The sequence below is a fragment of the Chenopodium quinoa genome, unplaced genomic scaffold (assembly GCF_001683475.1).
Source record: "Chenopodium quinoa cultivar QQ74 unplaced genomic scaffold, ASM168347v1, whole genome shotgun sequence".
NCBI classification, from domain to species: Eukaryota; Viridiplantae; Streptophyta; class Magnoliopsida; order Caryophyllales; family Amaranthaceae; genus Chenopodium; species Chenopodium quinoa.
The window spans coordinates 727,325-737,500 of NW_018744895.1; the positions used below are offsets into that span (position 1 = coordinate 727,325).

Genomic DNA, 10,176 nt, shown 5'->3' on the forward strand with positions numbered 1-10,176 from the left:
GGCTCTAAAGAACCGTTGCATTAGCCTAGCTTTTTTAACAAAAAAGGGAGCTATTGCCACGGTAGTGTATCGTATGATGAAAAATTTGTAAACGCGAGGAGTACTTCCCTCTATTTTTTTTCCCCAAAATTTTTGAACAACATATTCCCCAATTTTCACTCTGTACTTCCCATTTTCTCTATTTTCCCCAATTCTCCATTTTCTCACATTCTCATATTTTCCCCAATTCTCCATAATTACTTCCGTTTTCCCCAATTCCGTCATAGAGGAAGAAAGCAAACAAGACAATGTTTTCACCGTCAATGTTTTCGCTCCTTTTTCACCGTCAATGTTTTTGCTCTCCATAGCCCAGCTTCCTCGAGTACTCGGAGCTGCTGTCTACGGTTGATGGTTTTCACTCTGTACTTCCCATTTTCTCTATTTTCCCCAATTCTCCATTTTCTCACATTATCATATTTTCCCCAATTCTCCATAATTACTTCCGTTTTCCCCAATTCCGTCATAGAGGAAGAAAGCAAACAAGACAATGTTTTCACCGTCAATGTTTTCGCTCCTTTTTCACCGTCAATATTTTTGCTCTCCATAGCCCAGCTTCCTCGAGTACTCGGAGCTGCTGTCTACGGTTGATGGAGTTATTATTGCTGCTGCCGAAGATTTAAACTGAAGAAAAGAGGAGAGAGAAATTTGCAAATCCAGTAACAATGGATCCCAAATTCACTGAGATTTCCCAGAGCTTCGAACGTTTCAAAGCTACTTCTATTCGCAATGATTTTGACACCTCCACTCGTCTCCTTTCTCAGCTTAAGGTTTATTTCCTCTCCAATTTAAACCTTAGATCCTTAATTTTCTTCATTGTTTGTGAATTCATATAATTACTATGTTTACTTTAATTGACGAGATTTTGTGGAAATTTTGCTCAAATTGCTACTTGTTTGCTCCATTTTTTCGTGTTTTTAGGGTTTTATTATGTTTTTATGCGACATTAATGGTAGCTTTGGGGTTAATTTTGCTGTAAGTATGGTTTGTAGATTGAAATTAGTTGGAGTAAATCCGAGTGTTTTGGGTGGTTATGGGAACCAGGGTGGATTGCAAAGCGCGTATCCAAATCAGTAGCTGGGGTAAGGAGGGGCTGGTGGGAGGTCGCAGCATGGCCATATGGGTGGTGTTGCACCGTATGGAGGCCATTGAGTTACTCTTAAATAGTCACAGGTATACCATCTCCTTTAAACTTTAAACTTCTAGTTTCTATGAGATCTTGAAATCTTGAATTATTCTTGGGTTTTGCATTCAATTACGTGATGTCAAGATTTGTTTTGAATAGTTTTAGCACTCTAGGTAGCCAATTGCTTGTGAATTTTAACTCAGAGTAGTATCCATTAGTTTCATTGGTATTTGATACATTTCAATTTATCCTCAAGTTTTTGCATTATATTTTGCTGTGATCATAATTAACATTGAGTTAGCCCTTGTTAGACATACCTCTGTTCCTCAAACTTTATGGAATGTAGTTTGTGTACCCTTATGCAGCATTGTTTGTCTACATCTTTTTGAACAATCATTGTTGTTGTTTGCTTCTATTTGAAGAGGTTACGGCATATATGTGTAGTGTCTGTATTCTTTAGTTTGAAGTAGTTGGTTTAATAGCAAATTTAGCAAACAGCTCATACACCGACCTCTTCGGCGACCCAATCTACGATTTAACCCCTTTATGGTTCAAGAACGACCTCTTTCGACTCCGAATCCTACATCTTTAACCTCCAAACCCTGTCCTCTCTCGCTGCACTCAATTAATCTCAAGTTACTAGTATGTATTTTGAAATAATTAAATTTATTCTAGTATAATTTGTTGAAAATGGCTCTATTTAATTGTTAAATGCTATAATTTCTCAAAAATTGTGCTACTATTTGTTTAATCAGGGTTTTCGTAAGTAATTGCTTCACTAATTCTAATGTCATCAATTTTGTTAAATTAATTTTGCATTTTTGCTGGTTTGATTGAGAGAAAGAGAATGATTAACGTGAGCAATCTTCTTGATACTTTTCCTGATCTACAGTCTTACCGTAGTACTACATTTTTTTTTATCTTATATATGGTTTCCTTGCGTTTTTGTTTAAATTTTTGTGTTTTTTATTTTTCCTGATTCTGCTCAAAAAATTTTATTCTTCATTATTCAATTGATCTAAATGTATTGGCTGACGAGATCATTGAATTGTTTGTGAGCTAATTGTAGCCCACTATCCCATTATTGAGTCTTCAGAATGGTGCATGAGCAGTTGGTATGCTGGAATCTACAGGTTCTGCTTTTTGGCTAATACCTTGTAGTTTTCTTCGTAGTATCCTTTTTATCTTTAGTTGTTTAGTGTATGTTTGGCTTTAGGCTATACTAGTTATATGGCTTTCTTTTTGGTGAATGTTTTATTTCACAGCATGCATATTCTCTTATGATTATCGATCTTCCACTGCTCTCCTTCTTAACAATTCCCTCTTTAAAAAAAATGAAATAGAGGGTCGTAATTGATTGAAAACCAAACCCGATTTCCTCAGCTTTTTGTAATTCCTCTTTTTTCACCCTTTGATTGGATAACGAAGAGCCAATGATAGATTGATAGTAGTCTTAGTAGATTCTTAATTTTTCTCTTCAATGGGAATTAAGGCAACGACACTTGGGCGCTATCAATGTCTCATGCTTTGGTGTGTCAACCGGATTTATGGAAGTTGTTCACTAGGACAGTTATGTATCATACTATAGCATTTCTGCTTAACTTACTTTGCCTATTGAAAATGTAGAATAACATGCTCAGAAATACAGCAAGGTTTAGTAGATTTGATCAGTTTAACAAACTTAAACCTTTGTCTTTAACCTTTTATTTACTCTAGACTTTATAAGCTCTAAGTTTTTCAATGTCAAAGGCTAAGAAACCTGGTGAAGCAGTACAGAATATAGCCACCCAACTCGATCAAGGTCTTCTTAGAATTTTTTTTTTCCAATCAAACAGGTGTAAAGTTAGATAAGCCAGCTGAGGGAACCATGCCAGAGGGTGAGACCCTGAGACCACAGAAGTTACTGGTGTCTAAACAAAAATTTCTTTGTTATGGTTCATGTTCTAGTTTAAAAGATGTTGTTTAGCAAACTCTCTATGATGAGATTGAGTTGCAGTTTTGTAGTGGTTAATCTGGTCATCTTCTTTTTATTTAAAAGAGTTGTAACGGGGATTTTGCTGAATAATTGTTTTGGATTTCCTGTGTTTCATACTGATGATTATTGGTGTCTCACTATCTTCAAAATTAACATTGTTGCTTTTTTTTCCTATGTCTATTTTTATTGATAACTCCTACAGACATTTGCATCAGGAATGGTGTTAGTATCCAAAATAAGCAAATTCTTCTTTCCCTGCTTTGTTGCTCTCTATGCTCAGTTTACAATTTACTATAAATCATTCAATTCATCAAAGAAATTCATATTGTGTGAGACTAATCATAATTAGTTTATATTATTTATACTCTGTGTTAGTTTAGTCTGTACTAAGTATAGTATGTCAAGGCTCACCTATGGTTAGATACACAACTTTTTTTTTTATCTTAAATAAGGAATGAAATGCTACGATTGTTAAGCCTTTTATCAGGCTGTTTCTGGTCTTATTTGGCGTCGATTGTATAAGTATATGTCTAATTTTTTGATATCGTTTATATATTGAGTTATTAAAGATTGAAGATGGACTTTTTCCTTGTCTATGAGCTTACTACTATGTCATTAGTATTGAGTGCAATATCTTGTAAATACTATGCATGTTTAACTTTGAACTTTCATCTTTCCTTTTTGTTTAAATTTGACATTCTTAGATTCGTTACTCATACTCTGTGATAGCGAAGGATTCTTGTACACGAATAAACATTTGGAACTTCGAGTTTATTCTCATTAACCTTGATACAACTGCTTACTTGTATGTTATGGGCTTTTGAAAAATATCCCTATGTATTGCACACCTCTCATGCATAGACTGCAATGTAGTTCTTAGAGAATAGTGAAAATGCTTAAAGTTGCTTGTTATTACATTTTCACATGTAGTTTTAGGGTATGAGGCACATGAAAGGTTTTTGATCTTGACTTTATTGTTTGTTGTAGCCACTACATCCTCGGGTATTTTTTACTTCTTTTTTTTTCTCCTTGAATTATATATGAGAAAAGAGGAATGATGGATGTTTATCTTCTTTTTTTATTCTGAATTCTTGAAATTGGATTGTGTTTTTATAAGGTTTTTAAGTTTATTTAATATATGTAGGTTGTAGGCCTGCTGGCTTCTGTTGTTCTGTGTTGCTATCTGTGAGCTGCTGGCTGCTGTTTATGCTATTGGCAGTCCTGCGAGCTGCTTGCTGGTCTCTGTTTGGTTGCCTGTGGGGCTGTTGGGTGCAGGCTGCTGTCATGTAGGTTCTCTGCTGGTTCAGGCGTTTGGGCTGCTTGGTTGTTGTTGTAGTTTTTTCTACCTGTCTCTGCTGTTCTGAGTTGTTGCAGGGTTGAAGAAGGCATCCTGGTTTAAACTTGCTTTTCCCTGTTTGCTTCTGGTTTGTTGCCTAGTTTTCGTTGCTGTCTTGTTCTGGTTTTGGCTGGTTACTGCTGCTACTGTTCCTTTTACTGTTGTTGTTCTTTTTCTGCTGTTATGCACTGTCATCTGTTGTGCTGCTTTCTACCTGGTGCTTTGCATGCCTGGTTCTGGCTGCTGCTGCAGTTCTGCTGAGCTTGTTGCTGTTGGGACAGCTTGTTGTTGTTCTACTGCTGCTGTTCAGCTGCTGATGTTGGTCGCTTGCCTCTCAAAGGTTGTAGTCGTTGTAGTTTTCTCAATTAATTTAATTAGTGAAATTTGATTTTGTAACTTTTCCCTTTAAGAGCAATAATGTACAAACCTTCAATTTATATTAATGAAATTCCAATTTAATCGTCTTTATTATTATTATTATTATTATTATTATTATTATTATTATTATTATTATTATTATTATTATTGTTATTATTAGTGTTATTACTATTGTTTTTATTATTGTTATTATTGCTACTATTGTTATTATTATTATTGTTATTATTATTATTATTATTATTATAAATATTATTATTATTATTATTATAATAATAAAATAACAAAAACCTACAATGTCAAAAGATTTACAAGAAATTAGTGGGGAGCCGAGATACAATCTGGGCCCCCACCCCTCTAGCTATAGCGAACCCAATCCTATTAAAGATGTGAGCAGCCGCACGAGCTCCAATATCCTGAATCCTAGCGAACGCCTGAACCAGATTCAGCAACGCAACGGCATCCTTCTCTAATTCCCCCAATGAAGGAAAGAAGAAAGGAAGAAAACCATAGCCAATAGCCCTGCAACGCGCCCCATACTTGTCTCGTTTCCGCTGAGCCGCAGCCGACACAACACGACCAGGAACGAAGTCAGACAACCCAGATTGAGTCAATGGAGAAGACCCCGTCAAGTCAATACATACATCTATGCCTCTATCCCAGGAGTAAAGCAACACATCTGCTGGCCGAAAAGCCCTGTCGTTCCCTCCAGCCAACACAACGTTGACCTCCTTCCTTGTAGAAATCCCAGAGCGCAAACAAATATCAACAAGGGTATCACGAACAACGTTATGCCGATGTTTAATACCCACCATCCCAGCACAAGACACTGCATGATCCCCATAAATTTCCCCATCAAAAACTTTTGAGCAAGCAGAACAAGGTGCCGATACGGAGAACAAGGGAACACCCAACCGGTAGCAAAGAACACAACGGTAAGTCTTACCATTCATAGTCTGACCCAGACCTGATATCGGGACCCCTTGCAACTAGGCAGAAGAGTAATCCCCCTGCTGGGACATCCATAAGGCAACCTGACGCGGAGACAAGGAGAAAGTGGATTCTGCAGATGCAGTGACCTTCGTGAAATATATATCTGCAATTTCTTCATGAGTTTGGGGGCAGCGATCTCACTAGGGTTACGCAAAAGATCAGTCTCCACAGTCCTATTAAAAAGACTAAGAGCGTCGTCGAAGGCCGGACCTGGACCAACAATACCAGAATTGCGAAGAAGCGAAGCCTGTAGACTAGAAGACTACAAACGCGACGCAAGGAAAGCATAGTGTCGAACATCACCCGCTGAATAGACACCAAGTCCTCCATAAGAAAACGGTAAGGTGGCAAGTCGCCATTGCCAATCACCAAAACCTGGCCCCGAAGCAGTTACAATGCGCTCCACAGAACCTCGAAGGGCCACATCAAAAGAAATCTGGGCCGCTTCAAAAAGACGAGGAGGACAAGTGCTCATAGAAAAGTAGAGTTTTGAAACTCCAGTACACGCACGAAGTAGTAACAACTCACATTGGGGATCCTCAAGCTTAGCAACAGCATCCATGAGCACAATGGTCTTCGGCACCCTCTGTGAAACAAGCTCACCACAGAAAGAGGCATCCACACTGACAGGACCCCCAAGCAACTTAACACCATGAGCAGGACGAGCAATATCTGGAGGAAAGACACCGGCCAGACGACTACGAGGGTCCTCCGTAGGACAGAAAACTTCTGTTTTCTCAACGTTAACATGGAGGCCGAGACGATGTCCCTCCACCAAAATCAACTCCATAACCTTCCCTACCACCAAGGTGTCACCAATAATAGTGCCATCATCCAAATACCAAGCCTGCAAACATAAGTCGAAAGAATCCCTAATTCGACAAACCAACGGATGGAGCACCAAAGCAAAAAGCAAAGGGCCAAGTGGATCACCATGCTGCACACCCTGACATGACCTTAAGGTATGCTCCCCATAATAGAGACTGGCTGGAGTAGAGTAACAGAATTCAACCCAACGCGAAAGAGCTGGACAACGGAGACGAACCTCACGCAGTAAAGCCGTACGATCAACCAAATTAAAGGCATTCCGGAAATCCACCAGCAACATAGAGAGGCCAACATCACCACCTCGAGCCTCAGCCAAACGATTAACAGCATGAAGAATAGCCTCGCCACCCGCCGGCACCCCAACACCAAACTGAAGACCTCCTAAATAGTTCCCCATACGCGGACCAACTAAAGCAGCCCTAACCTTTGAAACCAGACGCCGCCAAACAGTACCCACAACACTAGGACGAATACCACCACCGGGCTTAACAAGTTGCGTGAGAGGAGCACTAGCAATATACTCCCCCAACTCAGCAGGACAATTTCCTGCAAGAAAGAGATTAACCACCTGCATAATAGAGCCCACCAACTCATCTGAAATAGCAACTGCAGCACCACTCAAGCAATCCAGAAGGTGCTGAGCACGCAAGCCGTCTCTACCGCATGACGTACCACGCGGAAAACCCCTTATTTGATCCAAAACAACAGCAGATGTAGCAATAAGGGGCTGATCAACGGGGATATTCGGTAAAATAGGAGCAAGAAAGGAAGGGTGCTTAGCTTGTAAATCAGCAAGAGTAGCATCATTGTAAGGGGCAAGACCAGAAGACAAAAGAACCCTAACCGCAGCAGTGTAATGTCCGTCACAAATCTTTCTCTTACATTGCTTAATATTTTGCTCAGACAAATCATGCTCATCATCAGCTTCCAACAAAGGAGGAGACACATCTGCCAACGTATCTCGCACAAGATGCATAGAACCACCAGGCTCACACCAAGAATGAATAGCAGCGGTGATACTCTCTTCCTGCCGCCGCCGCCTGACACCCGAAGAACACTCACGACTACTCCTCGGGGTAAAGGTTTTAATAACACAAAGAGGCAACACAAGTAGTTGAACCCAACAAGAGACGTCATCAGGCTTGCAAATCACCTTATCAAGCGCTCCTTTGAGAACCCGAGAAAAACCCAAGCGACACTTTGGAGGAATAGATTTCACTTAACGGAACCGCTTAGATAGCAAACTATCTAGGAGAGCAACATCGAATGCCAAAAGAGGCTGACGAGGCGCACTAGAAACAAGATCAGATACCTCTGAAGAAAGACCCTGAGGTTTAGGAAAACCATAAAGAACAAACCGAACAACACCATCCCCCAAATCAGGTGGGTCCACAATATCATCTGAACCACGACCATGTCGACACTTCGTACGAAAAGTATGAGTCTTGAAACACTCCCCACAAAGCTAAATGCCCATACGCCGAAATCCACCTCTAAGAAAATAGTCAAATTAGAAGCAAGAGACCATCGGGTCATATCCCGCGCATCCGCACAACAATGACGGTCACGGAGATGAGTGATCAAAGAAGTTTTAGTGAGCCCATTACCCCTGCCATCTTGACACCCATTAAGACCCACGAACGGGAAATGAAAGAGAACACTAGGAGGCATAACATCCACCACAACTTGCCACAAGAGAACCGCAATACAACCACAATATTATTATTATTATTGTTATTATTATTATTATTATTATTATTATTATTATTATTATTATTTTTTTTTATTATAATAATAATAAAAAACACCTACAAAGTCAAACGATTTACAAGAAATTAGTGGGGAGCTGAGATACAATCTGGGCCCCCACCCTTCTAGCTATAGCGAACCCAATCCTGTTAAAGATGTGAGTAGCCGCACGAGCACCAATATCCTGAGTCCTAGCGAACGCCTGAACCCGCTTCAGCAATGCAACAAGATCTTTCTCTAATTCCCCCAATGAAGAAAAAGAGAAAGGGAGAAACCATAGCCAATAACCCTGCAACGCACCCCATACTTGTCTCGTTTCCGCTGAGCCGTAGCCGCCACAACACGACCAGGAACGAAGTTAGACAACCCAGATTGAGTCAATGTAGAAGACCCCGTCAAGTCAACACATACATCTAGGCCTCTATCCCAGGAGTAAAGAAACACATCTAATGGCCGAAGAGCCCCTTCGTTCCCTCCAGTCAACCCAACGTTGACCTCCTTCCTTGTAGAAATCCCAGAGCGGAAACAAATATCAACAAGTGTATCAGGAACAACGTTGTGCCGATGTTTATTACCCACCATCCCAGCACAAGACACTTCATGATCCCTATAAATATCCCCAGCAAAAACCCTTGAGCAAGCAGAACAAGGTGCCGAGACAGAGAACAAGGGAATACCCAAGCGGTAGCAAAGAACACACCGGTAAGTCTTACCATTCATAATCTGACCAAGACCTGATATCGGGACCGCACGCAACCAGGCAGAAGTGTGATCCCCCTGCTGGGACTTCCGTAAGGAAACCTGACGCCGAGATAAGGAGAAAAAGGATTCTGCAGAAGCAGTGACCTTCGTAAAATATATATCTGCCATTTTCTTCATGAGTTTGGGGGCAGGGATCTCACTAGGGTTACGCAAAAGTTCAGTCTCCACAGTCCTATTAAAAAGACAAGGAGCGTCGTCGAAGGCCGGACCTGGACCAACAATACCATAATTGCGAAGAAGCGAAGCCTGAAGACCAGAAGACTGTAAACACGACCCAAGGAAAGCATAGTGTCGAACATCACCCGTTGAATAAACACCCAATCCCCCATAAGAGAAAGGTAAGGTGGCAAGTCGCCATTGCCAATCACCAAAACCTGGCCCCGAAGCAGTTACAATGCGCTCCACAGAACCTCGAAGGACAAGTGCGCATAGAAAAGTGGAGTTTTGAAACTCCAGTACACGCACGAAGTAGTAACAAATCACATTGGGGATCCTCAAGCTTAGCAACAGCATCCATGAGCACAATGGTCTTCGACACTCTCTGCGAAACAAGCTCACCACAGAAAGAGGCATCCGCACTGACAGGACCCCCAAGCAGCTTAACACCATGAGCAGGACGAGCAATATCCGGAGGAAAGACACCGGCCAGACGGCTACGAGGGTTCTCCGAGGGCCAGAAAACTTTCATTTTCTCAATGTTCACATGGAGGCCGAGACGAGGTCCCTCCACCAAAATCAACTCGATAACCTTTCCTACCACCAAGGTGTCACAAATAATAGTGTCGTCATCCAAATACCAAGCCTGCAAACATAAGTCGAAAGAATCCCTGATTCGGCACACCAACGGATGGAGCACCAAAGTAAAAAGCAAAGGGCCAAGAGGATCACCCTGTTGCACTCCTTGACAAGACCTTAACGTATGCTCCCCATAAAACAGTCTTGCTGGAGAAGAGTAACAAAAATTCAACCCAACGCGAGAGAGAAGGACAACGGAGA

General features: G+C 40.9%; 1 long non-coding RNA gene across 1 annotated transcript; it reads left to right on the forward strand.

Moving 5' to 3' along the window:
* The first annotated feature begins 85 nt into the window (after positions 1–85).
* On the forward strand, positions 86–4,937 carry LOC110706002. Its single transcript, XR_002508174.1, has 2 exons — positions 86–1,209; positions 4,282–4,937. It is a non-coding gene; the product is annotated as an uncharacterized LOC110706002 (long non-coding RNA).
* The last annotated feature ends 5,239 nt before the right edge of the window (positions 4,938–10,176 follow it).